The sequence below is a fragment of the Ursus americanus genome, chromosome 10 (genome assembly GCF_024610735.1).
Source record: "Ursus americanus isolate L20-20 chromosome 10, mUrsAme1.1.p, whole genome shotgun sequence".
In the NCBI taxonomy this organism is placed as follows: domain Eukaryota; kingdom Metazoa; phylum Chordata; class Mammalia; order Carnivora; family Ursidae; genus Ursus; species Ursus americanus.
The window spans coordinates 23664341-23691812 of record NC_142136.1 but is presented as its reverse complement, the minus strand read 5'-3'; positions in this window follow the sequence as shown (position 1 = coordinate 23691812).

Sequence of the window (27472 nt, the reverse complement as noted above, 5' to 3'; positions counted from 1 at the left end):
ATGGAAAGAATCCTTAATTTGCTTTAATTATGACCAATTTTTATGATCATAAAAATTCTCGGAGGATGTTAATATACCAAAATTATATTTACTTGTCTCTCCCTCTTCTACTTATAGTTCAAATTCTATCCAAATTCCATTATGTAACCTAAATGCTATATCATAACTTGTTACAAATAAGTCCTTTCTCTGCTTTATGTTATTGTAGCACTTTATTTTTTAAAAGATTTTATTTATTTATTTGAGAAAGACAGAGAGAGAGAGAAAGAGAGCGGGAGGCAGGGAGAAAGCACCCCAGTGGGGGGAGGGACAGGGGAAAAGAATCTCAAGCAGAAACTTCCTGCTGAGTGCGGAGCCCTATGCTGGTCTTGATCTCACAACCCTGAGATGATGACCTGAGCTGAAACCAAGAGTCTGACAATAAACTGACGGAGCCACCCAGGCACCCTATGTAGCACTTTCTCCATAAAGTTTTTATGAAACACAATACTTTCTATGGCATTTACATATCCAAATTCCCACTCTTCAATGTGCTAGAGTTGTAAACTTCGTCTTGGCTCCTCTGAGTCTCAATTTTCTCATCTTTACATAAAAGTATATAGTAGAATCATGTAAAATTACTAAATATAATAGTTTATAAATGATGAATCATGGAGCAGTACAAGGGGAACTATTGAAGTACTGTATGGTGACTAACATAACATAATAAAAAAATTTTAAAAAAGCAAATAAATAAAAGGGCAAAAAAAAAAAGAAGAAGAAGAAGAAGAAGAAAGTATACTACACAGAGTCCAAAACACCAAAAGGAATGAATAAATGATGTTTTTCTTTTTTTTTCCTTTATTAATTTAAGACTTAGACTTGTTTCTGATCTTTGTCAATGCTATTAGAATTTGGGCATTCACATGTATTTCATATACCTTATCTCATAGCTTTCTGCATTTAATCAATATCTATTAGAGCTCTGTAATGTACAAGGCTATTAAAAACTAGAGAAATACTTGTAGACAAATGAGACAAGGATATGATTACATACAAACCTTCATGGGACATTGTTCTTCTCCTTAGGTCTAGATTTAGTTCAAACGAACTGTGATAGCTTACCAAAATGTGTATTAGGCAAACAATATAAAGTGAAGAAATAAAAGTAGTTGAAAAATAATACCAAATAACAATAACAAGCAGGAAATAGGCTGGTATAGAGAATATAAATAGAAATTCTGTATCCATTATATGGATATACATTGTCTCTTAGCTCAGATTGCTTTAACAAAGTATCATAAATGTCTCCTGCTTAAGCCACACAGTCTATTTCTTACAGTTTTAGAAGCTGAAGGGTCTAAGGATTAAAGTATCAGCAGATTTAGTTCTTGGTCAGTTCTCTTTCCCTGTTTTATAGACAATGGCTTTCTCCCTGTATGCTCACATGGCCTTTTCTTGGTGTGAGCACAAGGAGCGTGAGCTCTCATCTCTCTCTCTCTCTTTTCCCTGTAAGGGCATCAATTCTATCATGAGAGTCCCACCATTATGACACAATACCACCCTAATTACTCCTCCAAAGCCTCAGTCTCCAAATACTATCACATTAAGGATTAGGGCTTCAACAAATTTTTTTAGAGTAGGACACATTCAGACTACAGCATTAAGTTCCTTAGTGATCGTTCAGAAGCTGACCAAAATGAGAAATTCAATCACTTACATATCTGACATTAAAAAAAAAAAAGCAAAACAAAAGCAACAGCTGCACAGTACTGATTATTTTGATTCTGACTGAAGTTAAATACCTTTTGTGCTCACTCATAAAAAGAATGAAGTGGTATGTAGTAAACAGTGACCTCTAAAACATCAGTGCAATCAATATAATGACAAGTTTCATTAGGCAATTTTTTAAAGTTTCCTTAAAATAGGCTACAACATAATGTGTGATGAGAGTTTAATAATTGCAATTCTATGCTGAGCCAGTCTTAACCTTAGGTAAATTACTTCCTTCTGTGACTCATTTCTCCCAACTTTAAAAGGAAAAAGTTGGGCTAGATAATTTCTTAGGCCTTTTCAGCTCAAAATAAATTGAATAAATTTTGTGTAATTGACTTTCCACAGTTGCTACCCTGTGTCAACATGTATTCAATGAAGAGGGTCCTGGCAGTCTGGTATTATGCCCCTATTTTTCAAAGTATTTTGGTCACAGGGAAATAGCTGGAGAGATAGAAGGAGGGCCGATCTGGTCATAAGCGCAGCGGATGTCCCAGAACTCAGTTTCTCCCACTGTCTATAGTTCAGCAGAGCTGCCTCTGAGCTAGTTCTTCTGAACAGCAGGGACTCCAAAAACAAAGCGGGGAAATAACTGTACTGCAAGAAGCGCACAGGCTTTGAAATCAGCCATTCCCAGTTTCAAATTCTGATGGTCACATTTATCCAGGATTTGTGATGCCTCACAATCTGGGAGGTTTTCTTTTAAGGAAAAGAATACAAAAACATAAATACACTTTGTGGATCTCAGAATGGGTTGGATATGAAAGGGGTCATGAAGCTTAGCTGAATGACAGGAAGATTTGTACCATGAATCTAGACATCAGTTTCCTCAGCGGCCAAGTGAATTGAGGAAAACATTCCTTGAAGGTAGCTATGAGAATAAATTAGAAAAAAAAAATTGTAAAGCATTTAGAAAAGAGGCAGGAAAAACAATAAATATAAACTATATTTGTGTTAAGGTTATGCAAAACACTAATTGTACCAGACAACATTGAACAGGCAAAGAATTTAGTCAAGACCATAGAAATAGAGGAAAATGACTGAACTCAACTCTCCTGAAATCAAAGGCAAGGAGGGTTTTTAAGCACCAGGGTGGGTTAGGGGAAAAATACTGGAGAACATGATGGAAGAGATTGGTCAATGTGATTAAGCTGTGTTTGCTAATTGGCACTTATTAAAGTTAGGCTTCTACCTCCCACAGAAGATGAGGGATAAAAGTGTTTTAGCCTTCCCACTGAACAATTCAGAAACTATGACTAATAATGTTATAGCTGTAATGCAAGCAAAGCAGAACTAGGACCTATCATAAACAGCACAGGCATTGACAAATTTTAACTTCAACATTTCTGAAATATTTATATTAATATTTTACCCATACGAATAACCTATGGAAGGTTAAACATCACTTAATTGACAATGCTTTTCTTCAGTGCAACATACCAAATAAACCTACTTATGTTAAAGATTCTCCTTTTACAAGGTAAAAGAATAAATCTTTTGTGATTTACCAAGGACCCTTGAGAGTTTCAAAGTCAGTTTGGATCAAGAAAATTTCATTTAGAATTCTATTTTGGGAGAGCAAATATCAGAGGTTATCAAAAATGTCAAAAGATTTGGACAATTGGCTAAAAGGGATCGTGGGTCACTAAAAAACAATACTTAGACCATTAAACCAAAGTGTCAAAGGATTTTAAAAGCAAATACAGGTGGTAACATAATTGAAACAACTTTCCCTCTTTCAAAGGTGAGAAGACCTTGTTCATTTAAATAATCAAATACATGATAAGGTCAACACAAAACACAACAAAATATTCTGATAAGCCACAACCCATACCTTCTAGGAAAATTACTCAGAATGTAGAGAAAAATATTTTACAATCTCTTATTGAGAGAAAACCTATAATCCAAGAAAATTTTGTCATTTTAATAGAGAGAAAACAAAATTCTAGTTTTGCATTAATACACTAGTGATACTAGAGGTAATTAAAGAAAATTAACCCATCGGATCTTAACTAGCTTTGAATACACAAAATAAGATTCCATTTCTGCTAACCTATGACTAATGACTAACTCTACCCATCACGTTTTGTCCTACATTTTTTTCTTCTCACTGTGGAACAGCCAGTCAGTTTGCTTTAGGATAAAATTATCTTTTTATTTCCCCTTAACAAAAACACATCCTACACACCTTGCATACTTTTCTTTAACAGATCCTATACTCCTAATACACTTTGCATACAAAATTATTTCTTTTTGCTCCATTTTAGTAATTTCATTTAGATATATTGATTATAATTTAGCTACCCATAGCTTATGTTTTACAGAGAAAACAAGTAGATAATTGTGAACAGTTTTATCAGGATTCTGTAGTAGACTAGTAAAGTTTCTGAACATAGCATCTCACAGTTTTTATAGGTAATGTGCATGCTTTCTTATGGTACAGTTTCTCAATATTGCAACAATATATTTATTAACAGACCCAATGTAATAAGCCTCTCTGTATCACAAACATAAGAAAAACATGTATAAACCTAAATTTATGCCTAATAATATTACAGTAGATCATGTTACTTGAAATGTTCTAAGGATGCCTGGGTGGCTCAGTCAATTAAGCATCTGCCTTCAGCTCAGGTCATGATCCCAGGGTCCTGGGATCAGTCCCCCACTGGGCTCCTTGCTCAGCGGGACACCTGCTTCTCCCTCTGCCTGCCATTTCCCCTGCTTGTTCTCTCTCTCTCTCTCTGACAAATAAATAAATAAATAAATAAATAAATAAATAAATAAATAAAATCTTAAAAAAAAAAGTTCTAGATATTTGATGGATATTACTTAATTTAGCATAAGTCTAATGCTATGTTAACATTTTGTAAGCAGATATAAAACATAATGATAGAATTAAAGTTGCCTGGAATTACTACATTTGACTAAAATCATGGAGATCTGAAAGAAAAAATACTCAAAATACTGAAGAACAAAAGTTCAACCAAATGAGATCTCATTACCAATAGTAACACTGTCAGAATGGGTAAAATTAATACAGGAAACAACAGATGTTGGTGAGGATGTGGAGAAAGGGGAGCCCTCTTACACGGTGGTAATGCAAACTGGTGCAGCCTTGTAAAAAACGGAGGTCCTCAAAAAGTTGAAACTAGAACTACCCTATGACCCAGCAATTACACTATGAGGTATTTACCCAAATAATACAAAAATACTGATTTGAAGGGGTTAATATTCAAAATATATAAATATACAGAACTCCAAAATAAGTTAAAAACTCATATAACTCAAACAAAAAGAGAGAGAGAGAGAGTGCGAAATAAGAAAAAGAAAAAAAACTCAGATCCCATTTAAAAAAAAAACGGGCAGAGGATCTGAATACACATTTTTCCAAAGAATACATACAGATGGCCAACAGGTAAATGAAAAGATTCTCAACATTTATCAGAAAAATGCAAATTAAAACCACAATGAGATATTACCTGATACCTTTTAGAATGAGTATTATTAAAGACTAAAAAGACAAAAGATGAGTGTTGGTGAGGAGGTAGAGAAAAGCTAGCCCTTGTGTACTGTTGGTGGGAATGTTAATTGGAGCAGCCATTTTGGAAGATAGTATTAAGGATTCTCAAAAAAAAAAAAAAAAAAGAACTACCATATCATCCAGCAATTCTGCATTTGGGTATTTATTTAAAGGAAACAAAACCACTAACTTGAAAAGAAATATGCACCCCCATGTTGACTGTAGCATTATTTACAATACCCAAGATGGGGAAACAATCGAAGTGTCCATCAATGGATGAATGGATAAAGCAAATGTGGCATACATACACAAGAATTTTATTAAGCCATTAAAAAAAAAAAAGAAGAAACGCTCACCGTCTTGCCATTTGTGACAACATGAATGGACTTTAAGGTCATTTTGCTAAATAAATCAGAGAAAGAAAAATACTGTATGATCCCACTTATGTGAAATCTAAAAAGATAAACTAAAAATGAATAATAACAATAACAACAACAACGAGCTCATAGATAGAGAGAACAGATTGGTGATTGCCAGAGGCAGGAGTAGAAAAAATGGGTGAAGGAGTCAAAAGGTACAAACTTCGAGTTTTAAAATAAATAAGTCATGGGGATGTGATTAAGAACATAGTGACTATAATTAATAATACTACACTGCATGTTTGAAAGTTGCCAAAAGAGTAGATCTTAAAAGTTCTCATCACAAGAAGAAAATCTAACTATGTAAAGTGATGAATGTTCACTAGACTTACTGTGATCATTTCAAAATGTATACAAATATCAAATCATTATTTTGTACACCTGAAACTAATATGTTAATGTCAATTACACCTCAATTAAAAAAAAAAACTTTACCAGGTAATTCTGTTATATTAAATTCCAGTTAAGAATAATGTTCTAAAGCCCAAGTAAACTCCACTCTGATGTAGCTTATACTCCTTCTTGGGATTCATTTCAGATTTGGGGAAGCAAAATTCATTAACTTCTCCTGGCAAATAAAAGGTATTGGTTTTTGAGTCATGTGAATAAAGGTCTGATTCTGACTCCCCTATTGAGCACCAATGTGGCCCCGAGTATTTTAAATAAACTTTTAAGTTCTCTTTTCACCAAAATTGAGATCAAGATGCCTGGACATATACTGATTATTAATTTGAATAGACATAAAATAGGTATATTTTGGATGCTGAAAAATGTGACTTGTAAAAATTGCTTAATTTTTTATTGTGTAAAATGACTAGGATTACATAATTTTTCAGAACTACAAAAATTGGGATGCTTTACATATACAACCAATAAACATACACATTTGAACAGAGTCCCAGACTTCTGTGTAATGGACATAGAATGCCCGTTTTGCACATGTCTGTAGAAATGGCAGCTATCTGTTATTAGCTCAACTTTGCCAACAGTTCTCACATTGTATCACGTTACTTTGTTTAAAGTACAGTCTGGAAAAATGAGCTTTGTGGTGAATCAATGTCATAGTGATTAGCTCCTGATTCCTAAATTTGGGCTCTACCATTCTCAAAGCACACCCTAGTTATGCTCCATCTCAGTAATATAAGAAGTCAGCTGTTAGAGCACACCTAAGTACACTCCTAGAATACAAAACCATTGTTTTTCATTTTTTATCTCCATTAGAATGCAGTGTTGAAGAGTGTGGAGCTTGAGAGCAAGTAGCCTGGGCCTGTATTACTTCAATGCTTTTTTTCTCTTTAGTTTTAGAGAACTAAACTGACACATTTTATCTTGAAAGACAGGGTGGTGACACCTACCTGAATATGTAATTTGAAGACACCTTGGAAATCAAATTCTGATTGAATGAATAGAGAATAAATGAATGTATTTCATGAGTAACTCTGAAACAAGGGTTTTTTATGGTTTTTCAGGCTTAGCTTTGAGCACAGTCATAAGATAATTGTGTAGGCATTTATGTAATGTGACAGAAGTTTCCACCTCATATAGTGATATATGGAGATGACAACAGTATTGCAGAGAAATGTCTTTATGTTTCTAACCCCCTAATAAGCCATTCAATACATCCCCCCCATTGTTCACTTTCAATATTAGTTTTCTTTTAATATCACAGTAGTTGCTAGTTCAATTACAAAAGTTCCTTTTTAATATAGCAAATATGTTTTATTTCCCTAGATATCATAATATAGAGGCATAAATAATTTCAGCATTAATACAAAACATTTATTGAGCCTCACTATGGGCAATGCTTATATGTGACAGGTGCTTTACAGTGATGGATTTGCTCCCACAGGAAGTTAATTAAGTTATTCAGGCACTGGGTTTCTATTTGGAAAGTTTCCCTAAAAGCTCTCTTGTAATAGCTAATTGTGCTTCTATTTTATATTACTTGACAGCCATGGCTGATGTTTATTCTGCACCTGGTTTTCCACCACATGTATCACAATAATAATTCTTGTGACTTATAGCAAATATATCTTTATAATTGCTAGTAGGTTAAGACAGCATTCTTATGAGGAGAGAAATCCAATGTTTTTTTCAGAGAAATAAATTCAAGTTATTTCTACATTAATAGTTTGGGAAGTAGAGTAAGATGCCAGAGATTTATCTAACAATTTGGGGTTACAAAGTAGATCTAAATTCTTTAGCAGATCAAATGTAAATAAATTCAACTTTTCCCCTACTAACAAGAAAGCTCACAGGGACCTGAATATTTCAGAGCTTTTTTTTTTTTTTTAATCTTTTGGACTTATCTTGATTAAAATAAAATCTCTTGTTCTATCATACATTATGTGGCATTTCATTTGGATGTCACATATATAGTGTAGAAAGCACTGAGACAAATTTCTAGGAAAGTAGATACTTGGAGAAGTAAACAGAGTTCTTCAGTCAGTAACAATGCCAGCTGCAGCACTAAATATTCACTTAGTATAGACACTCAACGTCATAAGGAAACTACAGAATGTTAAGTTCTATACAGCTGTTTCCCCACTCTCCCCATTCAGAAAGGAGCACGTGACTCTTTCACATTATTGTTGCTTAAATTTAAAAGCTGTATGACACGGCATGGAATTTTACTTTGTTTCATTTAACATTCACATTTCTTTACCATGTTTTAGTATTTCTATTATTTTTTATTGTGAATTGAGTGTAAAATGAGAATTCTGTATAATAAATTTTAGCATACACTATCATTATGGTAATTATTTTGCTATTGTTTCATTTTCACAAGTAAGGAACTCTTACTTTCTACAATGTTCTTTTAAGTTAAAGCATTCTAATCCAACATTGTGAATCTGCATTATACTCTCAATATGATTTTACTTTACTTTTGATATCTTTTAAGTTATCTTCATTAGCATATTTCTTGAAGCATGGAATTAAGAGCTGGAACTCCACTGAAATAACTTTTGTACATGTTTTCCACATGGCATGGTGACATTGTTTATTCACTATTAGGTATTTTTCACTATAATCAGATTACATCTCTTCATCTACATTTACCTGGATTTATTTATAGTTTCCAACCCAGGAGTATATAAAATGGCGATTTTGATGTAGAAACATCCCTTTGGCAGAATTTGGCCTTGTAAATTTTCTATCTATACCTTCTCCCTTAGTAACCTCATCCCATCTCCTGGAATTAAAGGTTGAAAATAACCCATTTCTCACAAAATTTAAGTTTATATCATTATTCCAGGTCTTCCTCCTAAACCCAGACTTAAGTTGGAGCTGCCTACTCATTATTCTCTACTCACATGAGACTGGACATCTCAAACTCTATGTGCCCAATCTGAACCTGCTTTTCTTGCCAAGCCTCCTTCACTTTTTATCCATCTCATTTCAGGCACTGGCAATACCTCCCAGTTGCTTAAGCTAAAATTGGTACCACTTGTAACTCCTCCTTCTCACACTGCACATTTAGTCTCTGTAAAACTAATTTGTTCAACTTTCAAAATGCTCTGTAACCAGGAACTGATCATTTTAGCATTTCCACTGCTACCACCAAATTTTACATATTAAGGTTAATGGAAGAAACTTCAAAGAGTTTTTCCTGCTTCTACCATTGCCCCTACAGTCTATTCCTTATTAGCCATTCAAAAGACCTACTGAAATGAAAGCCATGGCATATCACTCCCTTGCCACAAATCCTTAAATAGCTCCCCAGCTAACTTAGTTATGGGACTTACCAGGCTCTCCATAACAAGGTTCCTATTCTCTTAGCACTCATCCCATCCACCTCTCAGGTATATAAACATAGGCTTCTTCCATACCCCAAGAACATGTTGAGCTTATGCCTGCCTTCCTTCATGACTTTGCTCTAGCTATTCCCTTTGAAGAATCACACTATCCATAGATATGGATATGGCTACAGTCCCATCTCAGTCTTTGCTCCTATGTCACTTTCTCCATGAGGCCTACCCTGACCATCCTATTTCATAAAGCAATATTCTTACCTTCCTCAGTCATATACCTTCCCTGTTAACTCATTACATATCCCTGATCCTTACCTGGCTCTTTTTATAGTGCTTATCACTGTCTGATATTCTATGTTATACCTATTTTATTTTGTTAATTCTTCCATCTGCATTAAAATTGAAGCTATTGAAGTTCGGTAACAACAGATAACATGGGTATCATCCTTGGTTTGTTCTCTAATGTATCCAAGTGCCTTGTCAAGTGCTTGGTAGCTAGCAGATGCACAGTAAATATTTTTTGAATGAATAGGTTTCCAGTTTACCTCAAAACATGCAGCCTGAGTTTAGCCTATAGCTAAATATTACACTTAATTTGTTCATGATATTAAATTGCTATTTTAACATTCCCAATTTGTACAAAAATCAAGAATGCTTTAGTTACTCTGAGAGTTCGTCTTGTGTATATCTTACTACCTCATTCATATTATTTTTTTTAATTTCCCTTCAGCAAAATGAACACTCATTATCTCCTTTTCCTTGCAGTCATAGTCCAAGTTTATTTATGATACAATATTTCTTTCTTTTCCCCATTTTTTAAAGGTTTTATTTAAATTCCAGTTACTTAACATACAGTGTAGCATTAGTGTCAGGTGTAAAATATAGCCATTATCTTTCTTGAAAGGACTTCCTCCCCACCTTCAGTTCTTTTGTATGTTTAGCCTCATATACCGTTTCTCCCTAATTGCTCCAGAAAATTGCATGACTTAGCTCTACATTAATATTTTTCTGCTTTAATTCTGTTTTAATTCCTTTTAGAATTTGAAAGCATCACTTATCTTCCTAAGTTTATCGCATATAGCTGTGCTAATTTATGATTCAACATAAATAATCAGTTCATAAATGTGAATGGCTTCTTTCAATAAATTATTCTGGATTATAGAAACATGTGGTTAGAACCCAGTAGAATCAATTTTCAGCATCACATTCCCAAAGTTATGGGTGTGATTCCCTGATTCATTCTGTGTTAAAAATATGCCCTTGAGTGCGGTTATGGAAGACAAAGTACTGGTGTCAGTGGTATCCTTGCAGAATGTCATTATAATCAGCAGCGATGACACAATGAAAGTGTAGCTGGCAGTAAACCACGAGCCATATCAATTACATTTGAAAGTAAAATATTTCCAGTAATGAAATATATTAGTTTGCAGTGGAGTTACTGAAATATTTGGAAGAGGAGATTCCCCCTACTCTGGTGCATCTCAAGAATTTCTGTATTCCTGCTACTAGTGTATTTGCTTCATGCCTTAAGTATTTTGTTCTCTAAAAATGATAGCAGTGCTGACAGTTCTCTCTTCATTCTTTGCTTTAAGAATATCTCAGATAATGGATATGAGGTTCCTAACTAACATTTCACACTCGCATTTCATTTTATGGACAAGGATCTGTCAGAAAAGAGTCTAATAAGACATTCAAATAGAGATGTGTTCCAAGTGTAACCTATACCTCAGGTGGTAGAACTCTCACACAAGCAATTTCAATCTTATCTTAAGATAAGTTTAACGTCTTCATGAATTTGAAGGTTATATTATGTGGGTAAAGGAATTTATCTTTCCATAGATTTGTGTTAACAGGAACCTAATATAATAGATACTATGCTACAAAATTTAGTGCTTTTTAGCTATAGTAATCTTGAACTAGCTTCATGCTAATTAAGTAGACCTTTTCCTTTTCAAGTAGAACTTTTGATAGTGGGTTACATATAATCATGTGTTGGTTAAAATTTTAAGTTAGGTAGGTATTTTTCATTAACCTGATTACCTTATTACAATATTTATTAATTTCTATGTATTAAAGTGGAGAGGAATATATTATAATTAGGGCTATTTTTAGTCAAAATTATGACATAACTACTGTGTTTTTGTCAATTTAGTATTTCTCTGTGTCTTTTGAACTTTTTCTCCAAATGTGCCCAAACTTGTGACGCACACCTTTATCTAAGCTATCCCTGCCTCCCAGTGTGTAGTAATAAATAAATTCTTGTTAAAATAAACTTCTGCCTTTTTCTGTATCTATGACTTAAAAATCATTTTTCCTCTCTATCCTCTTCTGCACCAATAAATTAAAAGTAACTCACAAGAAATACCCTGATACAAATACTTACATTTAGTATACTGAAACTTTGACATAAAACTTGGTTGAAATAATATCCAAAAGACTAATTTCTAAATAATTGAGTTTCCTTCTTTATTGAAGTAGGTTGATAAAGAAGAGACTGTAAATTTACAGATTGTAATTACCATAGAATTTGGGATGGACACATACACATTCAAAATCCTGCTCTTCTTACAGCTCCACGAGGGAGCAATACACACAGTGAAGCAAGAAAATACAGACTCAGCATTGTAGTCCTTTGTTAGAAATGGGTCCAATGTGAAATTTCTGGGTGCAGTACAGAATCAGGTAGGGTCTTTTATTTTCTTGTGCAAGAAAGTGCTAAGATTCCATGACCAAAGCAGACCCAGAGAATGTGGAAAACAAACAAAAGGTCTGGGATTGTGCAAACCACAATGGGAAAAGGACATTTGCCAGGTTCATAGAAGGAATGATGAAGAAAAAGTAGCAGTTCCAATGCCCACGGAATGTGGGGACAGCTCAAGTGTGGCCACTGTCTGCTTGTTCCTCTACTCTGTACTAGGATAGAAGAAAGCATCCAGAAAAGTGCGGGGGAGGGTGGGAGTAGGAAAGCCTACAAAAAAATAATGGTGCCCTAACCACTGAATTCATATATTATCATGGATATTTTAATGGAACTAAACCATATTCCCAAACTTTTTATCTCTGCCATTTCTAGTTCATACTTTCAATATTTTTCAATTGGGTTAACTTCGAAACCTTCATAATGGACTCCAGTGTGCCCCCCTATCACACTGACATCAGAATAATTTCATTTTTATTCTCAACTTTTGCTACTTTTTCCTCTAACCAAAGGCATTTATTCTTTTTATAGTAAATCTCATTGTATCTAATTATGATAAAGGAAACAAAACATGGTAAAAAATTTAAAATTCTGACATAATTAATGGTGGCATTTTGACATATTTGAGTGTTCTATACATATTTTTGCACAATTGATATCTGACCATATAATTGTGCAATTTATTTATTCTGCAATATTTACTTAGCTCTTAGAATATGCCAGATATTGTTCTTGATACAGCACTGAAAAAACAAATTTCCTGCTCTCATGGAGCTCATACTCCAGTGTGCGAGAGACAGGCAATAAACAATAAATAAATGAACAAACCACAAACAAATGCTAAGAAAATAAAACCATCATAAGGTGAAAGAGTGGTTGGCATTGCAGGGGGTGGAGCAAAGGAGGTTCTATGTTAGTATTACTGAGGAAGATCTCACGATAGTGTGACATAAGTTTAGAGACATAAATATTGGGAGCATTTTTCCATGTTATTAAAATTCCAATGCTTGTTTTAATGGTTGCACAGTATTCCTTTATATGTACTTGAAGTCACATTTAACTAGAGCCTACTGTTTAAATTTCAGGTTAACTTTTCTGTAATATAAATGGACTGCAGCCAGCATAAACAATGTAAGACTTGCTCACATTTCTAATTCCATAAGGATAGACATTTAAATGTGGAATTTCCATGACAAAGCATAATATTTTTAATGATCTAGTAGCCAATATTGGTCTGCTTTTCAGAATGCATGTAATAGATTGTTTCCAGAAGTCTATACCATTGTTCAACTCCTTATGTGCAAGCCAATACTGCTTATTACTATACCATGCTTATTAACTGGATAGAAAAAAAAAAAAAAAGCAGGTTTTTGCTCTTTTAATTGCTGTTTCCCTGATTACCAGTTTAGGTAACCATGTGAAGCAACTTTTCTCTCCTCTGTTTCTTCCCTCTACTCAGGTGTTCAAGTGCCAATGGATTGATCAGTTATTTTCTCTTTTCACTCTTACCCTTATGCTTACTTACTCCCCATAGCCTGTCATTATTGCACATTAGTTTAGAATTTTTTTCTCCAGCAAAAATAAGCTCTGCAAATAAAATTTTATGCCTCAAGGGTAGAAATAACTTCAGTGTGGTTGAAGGAGCTCAAGGATAAATGATCCCACCTCTTGCCTGCCCACTTAATGTCTTGTGAACTTAATGGGTTCCCCTAAATATATTTTTAAGTAGTCCACGGGAAAAGGTGTACATTTCTTGAAAAATTTTATGGCTTTATTAACTTTAAAACTTATTTCTTAACTTTTGTTTCCTACACTCTAGCCATAGACATCAAAATGTTATTTCCTCATATATATCATAATTTCACTTAATTTTCTTGTCCTTTTTCTTCTATAGAGAAAGCACACTTGCCGCATGGCCCACTTCAGCTCCTAAACTACTTTGAATCATTTAAACCTCAAAGAAAAATGACCTGCTCTCAACCCCCTTCCAATCTGGGTTGGGCATCTGTACTCCATTTACATGGTAGAGTACAGTGTTCTCAGTATATTTCTATCATAGCCATGTGTTCACTTTATCTCTTACACTAAATTCTTTGAGGATGCAGATGAAATTGTATTCATTGCATTTGCTTTTAGCATTCAGTGCATGATTGTCAGTGGTTCTTAAATAAATGGAAACAGGAAGGTTTTTACCTTTCATTCATTCTGACATCTTCCTAGAATCCCCAACATTTAAACAATTTATCTCTCACATCAATGCCTGATTACCTTTAGACCAAACTTCAATCCAGTTACTTAGGGATAAAACATATTCAATATTTTCCCAATATTTTCCCATTGCCTACCAAGCTAAGTCAAAATGCCACAACTTGATTTTAAAAACCTTCTACACCATAGTCCCTGTCTGATATTTTAGCCTGATATGGAGATGACCTGTCTGCAAAATATCTGAGCTTCTTAGTATTGCCTATCACTATTTCCCCAGTATCTGCCAGAAGTCATTGCATTATGAAGGTTTTGCACTTTATTCATGTTATCTGCCTGAATTTCCTTCCCTGTTCCTTCCCAAGTGGAGGGGAAATCTACTTTCTCTGAGCTCTTCTATGATTTTGTAGTTCTCGTACAGCACTAATTATATGCTGTCTTTTAAAATTAGTATTTGTTCTTATTACATGTACCTGAACATTCTTCTCTTCTGTGTCCCACAAGATCATGTTTATATTTCTGTCACAGTAATACCATGCATTATTAAAATTTTGTGTACACATTTCTTATTTGTCTCAGGAGTTAGCATAACACCTTATATAATAGATATTCAATGACCACTAAATGCATACCCATACAGTTGTTATGGGCATCTTGGACTGACTGCAAACTCCTTGACAAAAAAGAGTTCCTATTACATACAGTACAGTGTCTTAAACATAAGAGTGATCCACACATATGCATGGAACTGAATTAACAAACATTTGACCTAAGAATGAGAATATACCACCGTATCATTACTAGTTTAGCTTAATATATATTCTCTACTTTTACTCTTTCTGAATAAGTATTCTTCTAGTACTGTATTTGATTCTCCTTAAATCTTTCATTTCTTAACCTCATGGATGTTAACCATATCTGGTTACCATTTACACATCAAGAATGTGAAACTTCTGTTTTGTTAGGTCAAATTTCTATATTGTTCAAAGATTAATATTGAATAACTTTTTCTTATACCTGTTCTTTTAATAAGATTAAAAACTACTTTAAAATACAAGATGTACCTGAAATATTTAATGATTCCAGGTAATACATGAAAAAAGATGGGGGCAGGTCAACAAGAAATAAGAGCTAATCTAAAGGAATATTCCATGCCTGAAACTGGTACAAATTGAGCCATTTTTTAATGACAATATTGGATTATGAAACATAAGATTAGCATTCATGAGGATACATAGATATGAATAATTAATCAAATATATGTATAGATAGCTCTTCCTTTAAGAAAAAAAAATTAACATATGTAGAAGAAATTAATGAAAACCCAAATCATCATCAGGCAAACACCACACTAATAATTTTTCCAGGTACAGTCAACCAAGGGATGCTAAGGTCAGTAGAAATAACTAAGTCTACAGATCTAACGTACAGCATAGTGACTATAATTAATAATACTGTATTGAATACTGGACATTTTCTGAGAACAGAACTCAGGGGTTTTTGTTACCATACATAAAAATTGTAATTATATAAGAAAATGTTAGACTGACTAATGGTTATTTCATTATGTATATCACATGGTTATGTATCTTAAATGTATATAACTTTTATTTAAAATTAATAAAAACTTAAATTAAAAATTAAACAAGACCAGTGGGCAAAATTTGATTAGAAATTTGATATTAAAATTTGGTATTAGCATTATCTCATATCTATTGCAAAACAAACATAGTAACTATACAGTAGAGAAACCTAGCAGGCATCAGCTTAATCAAGTTCTCAAGGTTAACACCACGTAATAAAATATACTGACATCTTGAATGCCCAATATGTATGAAAATGACAACATCAGTTCCATGGATTTCTTACCAAAAATGCAAAAAACTACTTTAATTATGGAAAAGAAAATGAGACAAACTCTTATGGAGAGACATTCTACAAAGTAACTATCTGGTACATATCAAAACTACCAAGGAAACTCACCGGTTCCAAGATGGTGGAGGGGCAGGAGACCTAAAGTTTGTCTGGTCCCAGGAATTCAGCTAGAGAGCTACCAAACCATTCGGAATACCTATGAATGCAACTGGAGAATGAAGAAAAGAGTAGCAGAAAATCTATGAACAGAAAAGCGACCACTTTCTGCAAGGAGGAGAAAAGATGGCGGAGGAGTAGGGGACCCCTTTTTCAGCTGGTCCCCTGAGTCAAGCTGGATATCTATCAGACCATCCTGAAAACCCATGGAATCAGCCTGAGACACAGGAAGATACATCTGGATCTCTACAAACGAACATCTCCAGCACTGAACATTGAGGTACGAACAGGGGAGCTGTGAATCTGAGCACAGATATTGGAAGATAAATGGAAGGGGGAGGGAGCCGTGGTGCTCGGGCGCCAGGAAGCAATAGCCACCTGCACTGGAGAGCGGGCTGGACTCGCGGACTGGCACCCATGAAAAAGCTGACTGAGACCATGAGCCTGGGAACTCGTGGGCAACCAGACTGAAAACTGGAGCTCCGGAGCACACACTTGAACTAGACTGAAACCAAGAGCTCGGGAGCCCATGCACGACCAGACTGAAAACTGGCGCACTAGAGCGTGCGCGAACCACACTGAAACAGGAGCTCTGGAGCACAGGCAGGAACCGGGGGCAGCTGGTGGTATTAGAAACACAAAGGACTGAGATGTGCAGGCCCTGGAAGTGAGGGCTGGGAGAGCGGCTGTGGGGCGCACATCCCAGGACGCTGCAGGGTTTTTGGTAGCACCTACAGAAACAGAGTTGAAGAGGCCAAGAGAGCTCAGTGGAGAGTGGACTGCGATCTCTCTGTTCTGAGACAGAGGCTAGGATACGGCCCACTGCTGCTCTGACTCTCAGAAGAGGCACAGAAAACCACCAGGGAAAGCCGCCAGAGAACAAAAGCCCAGAAATACCAGCTCACATTGTGCCCATCCCCATCCCCCCTTGCAGGGGATGGGGCAACTCCACCTAAACAGGGTTGCCTGAGTATCAGCATGGCAGGCCCCTCCCCCAGAAGGCAGGCTGAAAAATCAAGAAGCCCACATCCATAAGGTCCCTATAAAACAAGTGCACACTGCCTGAGTCCTGGTCAATAATTTGGGCTCTGGGCATCCCCGCAACCTCTCCTCATCAGAATGATGAGGAGGAGAAATCCCCCCCCCCCAGCAAAGAAAAGATAATGAGTCTGTGGCCTCTGCCACAGAACTGATGGATATGGATATAACCAAATTGTCAGAAATGGAGTTCAGATGGTCAGGATGATGTGCACGCTTGAAAAAAATATTAACGAAAATATTAACGAGAATATAGAATCTCTAAGGGCGGAAATGAGAGCGAATCTGGCAGAAATTAAAAATGCTATGAATGAAATGCAGTCTAAACTAGATGCTCTGATGGCCAGGGTAAATGAGGCAGAAGAACGAATTAGTGAATTGGAGGATGGGATGGTAGAAGAGAAAGTTAAACAGAAACTTGGCTCAAAAAAATCCAATCTCAAGAATGTAGATTACAGGAGATTACTGACTCAATGAAACGTTCCAATGTCAGAATCATCAGCATCACGGAGGGGGTGGAGAAAGAGAGAGGTCAGAAGAGATATTTGAACAAAATTGTAGCTGAGAACAAAGACTTCACAGGAAACATGACATCATTAAAATCATATCTCTCAATAATCACTGTCCATGTGAATGGCCTAAATGCTCCCATAAAACACCACAGGGTTCCAGATTGGATAAAAAGACATGACCCATCCATTTGCTGTCTACAAGAGACTCATTTTGAACCTAAAGATACATCCAGACTGAAAGTGAAGGGATGGAAAACCATTTTTTCATGCCAATGGACCTCAAAAGAAAGCTGGGGTAGCAATTCTCATATCAGACAGATTAGATTTTAAACTAACTAATGACTGTTGTTAGAGATACAGAAGGACACTCTGTTATTCTTAAAGGATGTATCCAACAAGTGGATATGACAATTATAAATATCTATGCCCCCAACAGGGGAATAGCTAGATACACAAGCTAACTCTTAAACAGAATAAAGACATATAGATAATAACACGTTAATAGTAAGGGACCTCAACACTCCGCTCTCAGGAATAGACAGATCACCTAAGCAGAAAATCAGCAAAGAAACAAGAGCTTTGAATGACATACTGGACCAGATGGATCTCATAGATACATATAGAACACTACACCCCAGAACAACAGAATACTCATTCTTTTCTAATGTACTTGGAACATTCTCCAGAATAGACCACATACTGGATCACAAAACAGGTCTCAACTGATCCCAAAAGACTGAGATTATTCCCTGCATATTCTCAGACCACAGTGCTTTGAAACTGGAACTCAATCACAAGGAAAAATTTGGAAGAAACTCAAACACTTGGAAACTAAGAACCATCCTGCTCAAGAATGATTGGGTAAACCAGAAAATTAAAAATCAGTTTAAACAATTTTTGGAGACCAATAAAAATGAAAACACATCAGTCCAAAACCTATGGGACACTGCAAAGGTGGTCCTAAGGGGAAAATACATAGCCATCCAAGCCTCACTCAAAAGAATAGAAAAATCTAAAATGCAGTTTTTATATTCTCACCTCAAGAAGCTGGAGCTGGAACAGAAGAACAGGCCTAAGCCATGCACGAGAAGGCAGGTGATCAAGATTAGAGCAGAGGTCAATGAATTACAAACCAGGAGCACAGTAGAGCAGATCAACAGAACTAGAAGCTGGTTCTTTGAAAGAATAAACAAGATCGCTAAGCCACTGGCCAGCCTTATTCAAAATAGAGAAAGGACCCAAATTAATAAAATTAAGAGTGAAAGGGGAGAGATCACAACTAACACCAATGAAATAGGAAGGATCATTAGAAACTTTTATCAACAGCTTTATGCCAATCAATTAAACAACCTGGAAGAAATGGATGCCTTCCTGGAAACCTACAAACTACCAAGAATGAAACAGGAAGAAATTGATTATTTAAACAGACCGATTACTCATGAAGAGATTGAAGCAGTGATCAAAAATCTCCCCCAAAACAAGAGTCCAGGGCCTACAGGGGAATTCTACCAAACATTCATAGAAGAAATAATACCTATTCTCCTGAAGCTATTTCAAAAAATAGAAACAGAAGGAAAACTACCAAACTCATGCTATGAGGCCAGTATTACCTTGATCCCCAAACCAGGCAAAGACCCCATCAAAAAGGAGAATTACAGACCAATTTCCCTGATGAATATAGACGCCAAAATTCTCAACAAGATCCTAGCTAATAGGATCCAACAGTACATTAAAAGGATTATCCATCAAGACCAAGTGGGATTCATCCCTGGGATGCAAGGGTGGTTCAACATTCACAAATCGATCAGTGTGATAGATCATATCAACAAGAAAAGAGTCAAGAACCATATGTTCCTCTCAACTGATACAGAAAAAGCATTTGACAAAATACAGTATCCTTTCCTGATTAAAACCCTTCAGAGTGTAGGAATAGAGGGTACATTCCTCAATTTCCTAAAAACCATCTATGAAAAGCCTACAGTGAATATCATTCTCAATGGGAAAAGCTGAAAGCCTTTCCCTTAAGATCAGGAACACGATAAGGATGCCCGCTCTTGCCATTATTCAACATAGTACTAGAAGTCCTGGCAACAGCAATCAGACAACAAAAAGGGATAAAAGGTATCCAAATTGGCAAAGAAGAAGTCAAACTGTCTCTCTTTGCAGATGACATGATACTCTATATGGAAAACTCAAAAGACTCCACTCCCAAACTACTAGAACTTATAGAGCAATTCATTAATGTGGCGGGATGCAAAATCAATGCTCAGAAATCAGTTGCATTTCTGTACCCGAACAATGAGACTGAAGAAAGAGAAATTAGGGAATCCATTCCATTTACAATAGCACCAAAAATCATATGTTATCTTGGAATTAACTTAACCAGAGACATAAAGGACCTATATTCTAGAAACTACAAATCACTCTTGAAAGACATTGAAGAAGACACAAAAAGTTGGAAAAATATTCCATGCTCATGGATCGGAAGAATAAACATAGTTAAAATGTCCATGCTACCCAGAGCAATCTACACTTTCAATGCCATCCCGATCAAAATACCAATGACATTTTTCAAAGAACTGGAACAAATAGCCCTTAAATTTGTGTGGAACCAGAAAAGGCCCCGAATCACGTAAAGGACCTATATTCTAGAAACTATAAATCACTCTTGAAAGACATTGAGGAAGACATAAAAAGATGGAAAGATATTCCATGCTCATGGATCGGAAGAATTAACATAGTTAAAATGTCCATGCTACCCAGAGCAATCTACACTTTCAATGCTATCCCGATCAAAATACCAAAGACATTTTTCAAAGAACTGGAACAAACAGTCCTTAAATTTGTATGGAAACAGAAAAGGCCCCGAATCTCCAAGGAACTGTTGAAAAGGAAAAACAAAGCTGGGGGCATCACAATGCCGGATTTCGAGCTGTACTACAAAGCTGTGATCACAAAGACAGCATGGTACTGGCACAAAAACAGACACATAGACCAATGGAACAGAATAGAGAGCCCAGAAATGGACCCTCGGCTCTTTGGGCAACTAATATTTGATAAAGCAGGAAAAAACATCCGGTGGGAAAAAGACAGTCTCTTCAATAAATGGTGCTGGGAAAATTGGACAGCTACATGCAAGAGAATGAAACTTGACCACTATCTCACACCATACACAAAAATAAACTCCAAATGGATGAAAGACCTCGATGTAAGACAGGAATCCATCAAAATTCTAGAGGAGAACATAGGCAACAACCTCTACGACATCGGCCAAAGCAACCTTTTTCATGACACATCCCCAAAGGCAAGAGAAACAAAAGATAAAATGAATTTATGGGACTTCATCAAGATTAAAAGTTTCTGCACAGCCAAGGAAACAGTCAGAAAAACTAAGAGGCAGCCCACGGAATGGGAGAATATATTTGTAAATGACACTACAGATAAAGGACTGGTATCCAAGATCTACAAAGAACTTCTCAAACTCAATACACGAGAAACAAATAAACAAATCAAAAAATGGGCAGAAGATATGAACAGACACTTTTCCAATGAAGACATACAAATGGCTAACAGACACATGAAAAAATGTTCAAAATCATTAGCCATCAAGGAAATTCAAATCAAAACCACACTGAGATACCACCTTACGCCAGTTAGAATGGCAAAAATAGACAAGGCAAGAAACAACAATTGTTGGAGAGGATGTGGAGAAAGGGGATCCCTCCTACATTGTTGGTGGGAATGCAAGTTGGTACAGCCACTCTGGAAAACAGTGTGGAGGTCCCTTAAAAAGTTAAAAATTGAGCTATCCTATGATCCAGCCATTGCACTACTGGGTATTTACCCCAAAGATACAGACGTAGTGAAGAGAAGGGCCATATGCGCCCCAATGTTCATAGCAGCAATGTCCACAATAGCTAAATCGTGGAAGGAGCCGAGATGCCCTTCAACAGATGACTGGATTAAGAAGTTGTGGTCCATATATACGATGGAATATTACTCAGCTATCAGAAAGAATGAGTTCTCAACATTTGCTACAACATGGACGGCACTGGAGGAGATAATGCTAAGTGAAATAAGTCAAGCAGAGAAAGACAACTATCATATGATTTCTCTCATCTATGGAACATAAGAACTAGGATGATCAGTAGGGGAAGAAAGGGATAAAGAAAGGGGGGGTAATCAGAAGGGGGAATGAAACATGAGAGACTATGGACTATGAGAAACAAACTGAGGACTTCAGAGGGGAGAGGGGTGGGGGAATGGGATAGACCGGTGATGGGTAGTAAAGAGGGCACGTATTGCATGGTGCACTGGGTGTTATACAGAACTAATGAATCATTGAGCCTTACATTGGAAACCGGGGATGTACTGTATGGTGACTAACATAATATAATAAAAATCATTAAAAAGAAAAAGAAAAAAAAAAAAAAAAAAGAAAAGGCCCCGAATCGCCAAGGAATTGTTGAAAAGGAAAAACAAAGCTGGGGGCATCACGTTGCCGAATTTCAAGCTATACTACAAAGCTGTGATCACAAAGACAGCATGGTACTGGCACAAAAACAAACACATAGACCAATGGAACAGAACAGAGAACCCAGAAATGGACCCTCGGCTTTTTGGGCAACTAATCTTTGACAAAGCAGGAAAAACATCCAGTGGAAAAAAGACAGTCTCTTCAATAAATGGTTCTGGGAAAATTAGACAGCTATATGCAAAAGAATGAAACTTGACCACTCTCTCACAGCACACACAAAGATAAACTCCAAATGGATGAAAGACCTCGATGTGAGACAGGAATCCATCACAATCCCAGAGGAGAACATAGGCTGCAACCTCTTTGAAATCAGCCACAGCAACTTTTTTCATGACACATTTCCAAAGGCAAGAGAAACCGAAGAAAAAACGAACTTGTGGGACTTCATCAAGATAAAAGGCTTTGCACAGCCAAGGAAACAGTCAAAAAAACTAAGAGGCAACCCACAGAATGGGAGAAGATATTTGCAAATGACACTACAGATAAAAGACTAGTATCAAAGATCTACAAAGAACTTCTCAAACTCAATACACAAGAAACAAATAATCAAATCAAAACATGGGCAGAAGATATGAATAGATACTTTTCCAATGAAGACATACAAATGGCTAACAGACACATGAAAAAAAATGTTCAAAATCATTAGCCATCAGGGAAATTTAAATCAAAACCACCTTGAGATACCACCTTATGCCAGTTAGAATGGCAAAAATGGACAAGGCAGGAAACAACAAATGTTGGAGAGGATGTGGAGAAAGGGAATCCCTCTTACACTGTTGGTGGGAATGCAAGTTGGTACAGACACTTTGGAAAACACTGTGGAGGTCCCTTAAAAAGTTAAAAATTGAGCTACCCTATGATTCAGCAATTGCACTACCGGGTATTTACCCCAAAGATACAGACGTAATGAAGAGAAGGGCCATATGCACCCCAATGTTCATGGCAGCATTGTCCACAATAGCTAAATTGTGGAAGGAGCTGAGATTCCCTTCAACAGATGACTGGATTAAGAAGATGTGGTCCTGGGCGCCTGGGTGGCACAGCGGTTAAGCGTCTGCCTTCGGCTCAGGGCGTGATCCCGGCGTTCTGGGATCGAGCCCCACATCAGGCTCCTCCTCTAAGAGCCTGCTTCTTCCTCTCCCATTCCCCCTGCTTGTGTTCCCTCTCTCGCTGGCTGTCTCTATCTCTGTCAAATAAATAAATAAAATCTTTAAAAAAAAAAAAAAGAAGATGTGGTCCACATATACAATGGAATATTACTCAGCCATCAGAAAGAATGATTACCCAACATTTCAGCAACATGGACGGGGCTGGAGGAGATTATGCTAAGTGAAATAAGTCAAGCAGAGAAAGACAATTATCATATGGTTTCACTCACTTATGGAACATAAGAAATAGGAAGATCAGTAGGAGAAGGAAGGGAGGAATGAAGGGGGGGGTAAACAGAAGGGAGAATGAACCATGAGAGACTGTGGACTCTAGGAAACAAACTGAGGGCTTCAGAGGGGAGGGGGGTGGGGGACTAGGATAGGCCAGTGATGGGCATTAAGGAGGGCACATATTGCATTGTGCACTGGGTGTTATACACAAATAATGAATCATGGAACATTGCAACAAAAACGGGATGAACTGTATGGTGACTAATATAAAAAAATAAAAATAAAAATAAAGTATCAAGAAGAATCATGAAAGATAAGGATAGAATGAGAAACTGTTCACAGATTACAGATTAAGAAGAAATAAATAAATGCAGCATGAGATTCATTATTGGATTCTGGAACACAAAAAAGCATGTTAGGGGGAAATTGATAAAACCTGAATAAACTATGATTTATTTGCATCAGTGTTAATTCCTGCTCTTTGTAACATGGTACTGTAAATTACTAACATTATGGGAAAATGGTGAAGAGTGTGTGTGAACTATCACTATTATTTTGCAAATATTCTATAGTTTTTAAATTATCTCAAAATAAAATGTTTAAAAAGTATTTCATGGATACACTTTGTTTAGCTTGGTAATAGTCCATTGAGTTGTTTGGCCAAAGATGTTATGGAATCAAATGCCTACTATTTTCATTCTATCTTCAAAGTAGTTATAAACGGACAAAATGAATTCATAATAATCTGGTAAGAAATGTACTGAGAGGGGTGCCTGGGTGGCACAGTGGTTAAGCGTCTGCCTTCGGCTCAGGGCGTGATCCTGGCGTTATGGGATCGAGCCCCACATCAGGCTCCTCCGCTGTGAGCCTGCTTCTTCCTCTCCCACTCCCCCTGCTTGTGTTCCCTCTCTCGCTGGCTGTCTCTATCTCTCTGTCAAATAAATAAATAAATAAAATCTTTAAAAAAAAAAAAAAGAAAGAAAGAAATGTACTGAGAGGGCACCTGGGTGGCTCAGTTGGTTAAGTGTCAGCCTTAGGCTCAGGTCATGATCCAGGAGTACCGGGGTCGAGTCCCACATCTGGCTCCCTGCTCGGCGGGGAGTCTGCGTCTCCCTCTGCCCCTCACCCCATTCTCATGCTCTCTCACTCTCTCTCTCTCTCTCTCAAATAAATAAATACAATCTTTAAAAAAAAAGAAATGCACTGAGATTAAATTATATATAAAATTTAAAAATCAAGTTCAGATTTAATGCTTTGTATCCAATATTTTTAAATAGATACAAATTATATGGCTGAAAATAAAAATCAGTAATTAGACAGTTATTCAGCGTTTAGAGGGGGTTTCATTTTACACACATTTTAGTTGCTTTTCTTGTGTGCAGCACTGCATTAGCAGGACAAGGATCTGCTCGGCATGTCTTGTTATTTATTAAACTAATAAACATGTCATCTGATGTACACTATCCTTGTACTAACATCTGTTTGTGAATAAATACTCTTTTCCAACATGATAAATGACTAAATCTTCTTTCATATTATAAGTAAAGTAATGATGCATAGTGTAGCAAGTGAGGTCAATCAGAATCTTAGAACTATGGCAATTTAGCAACCTTTTTAAAATATACCTGGAAGAAAAAATTCCCAGAGTTACTGGATGTTTTTGCAATTGCTGATTCTACTGGGCAGATTCCTTCACAGATGACACATGTTTAGCTACCATTTCTGAAGTTTATTGCCCCAGGACAGATGTCCTACAAACAATTGTATGCCCTTGTGATTTGCTATTTTATTTGTGAGGAGCCATTTGAAAACTGAAAAAAAATGTCCTAACCTTTTGATCATACACTTTGATCACCTAACATTCTTGCCACAATTCTAAAAACTCCCCAGGAGGAAAATAGAAAACTACTGAAGTATATTGAATCTAATATTATAGGGGCGCCTGGGTGGCACAGTGGTTAAGCATCTGCCTTCGGCTCAGGGCGTGATCCCGGCGTTCTGGGATCGAGTCCAACATCAGGCTCCTCCGCTAGGGGCCTGCTTCTTCCTCTCCCACTCCCCCTGCTTGTGTTCCCTCTCTCGCTGGCTGTCTCTATCTCTGTCGAATAAATAAATAAAATCTTAAAAAAAAAAAAAAAAAAGAGTTGCACACTCCACTGATTGACCCAGCCAGGGGCTCCTGCACTTGAAAAAAATTTATAAAAAAAAAAAAAAAAAGAAACTAATATTATAGCTAAAATCCTTTAAATCCCTAATTAAACAATTTAGAAGTTTAAAGGGATACTGACTAGGTATATGTAAATTCATGATTATTTCATTGGTCAGCTATCCTCATTACTATTATTCCGTGAAATAAGATCCCTCTTCTTTTTGCATATTTTAATATATTTAACTATTTATTTCCTAATACTTTCAAGAATATAAAATAAAAACTATTATCAAAAATTTTCACCATCTGTTAAGGAGATTTTAACCTGTTACTTAGGCAGATGTTCAACAGTGGATTTATGACAGAACAATAATACATATCATTTGAATTTACATGTGGGTGTAGAGGAAAAATGACTTTTTAAAATACATAATCTTTATTAAATAAAAGCTTATAATTAAAATTTTGCACCTCTCCTTGTCTCCTTGTACTTTGCTATCATATCCTGGTGATGGGGAGTAGAAATATGTGGGTATTGCCTCTGTATTTACATCTAGAATCAGAAGATAGGGAAGAGTCATTTCCTACAAGAGTGGTTCCTCATGGGCTTCCTTAGGGAGGCTGGGGGAGGAGGGGAGGGGAAGGAGGGAATATACCTGATACTAAACCACATTTATCGGGGAGCATGTTAAAGTTCTATACTAGAGAATGGTTTGATTTTACCATCTTCACACAAAGTTAGGATAAATTACATTTGAGGAAGGGATAAAGAATTAATCGAATGCCATAACATTTGGGAATAAGTGTTCTGATGTGTCTAGTTCTTCATCCTATGTAAAATAGGTGAAGGGTAGTATATTAGAAATATATATATTTGAAATTCCTTTGCTTTAAAACCAAATCACAAGCAATCTCCATCTTTTGCCTCTATATTATACTCAGAAAACACATTCACTCTCCAAACCCCATCTGCCTCAATCAGAAACTGTAAAATTCTTGTTTGAACCTGTTAGCCCAAATACTGTTTTCACTATGAACTCCATGACAATTGGTTTCAGAATGCATATTTGACACATTACCCCTTGTTTGTAGAATTCTATGCTTGAGGGGCTCATAAAGATCATCTGGTCACATTTATAGATTTCAAATAAAAGTTGGAATTTTTTTTTTTTTTTAAGTAGGCTCCATGCCCAGCATGGAGCCCAATACAGGGCTTGACCTCACAACCCTCAGATTAAGACCTGAACTGAGATCAAAGTCAGAGGCTTAACCAACTGAGCCATCCAGAAACCCCCAGGTAGAATTTTTAATTGCATACTTCCTTTAGGTGAGGAAGAAATAATTCAACTTTTCTGATTTTTTTTTATTCATGTCATGTCCAAAACTAGAATGAAAACTAATTCTGTTCAGTTTCCTCAGTGGAATTCAGGCTGCCCCTTGAGAGCTTCGTAAGAGTTCATTAAAGTGGCAAAGCTTAGAA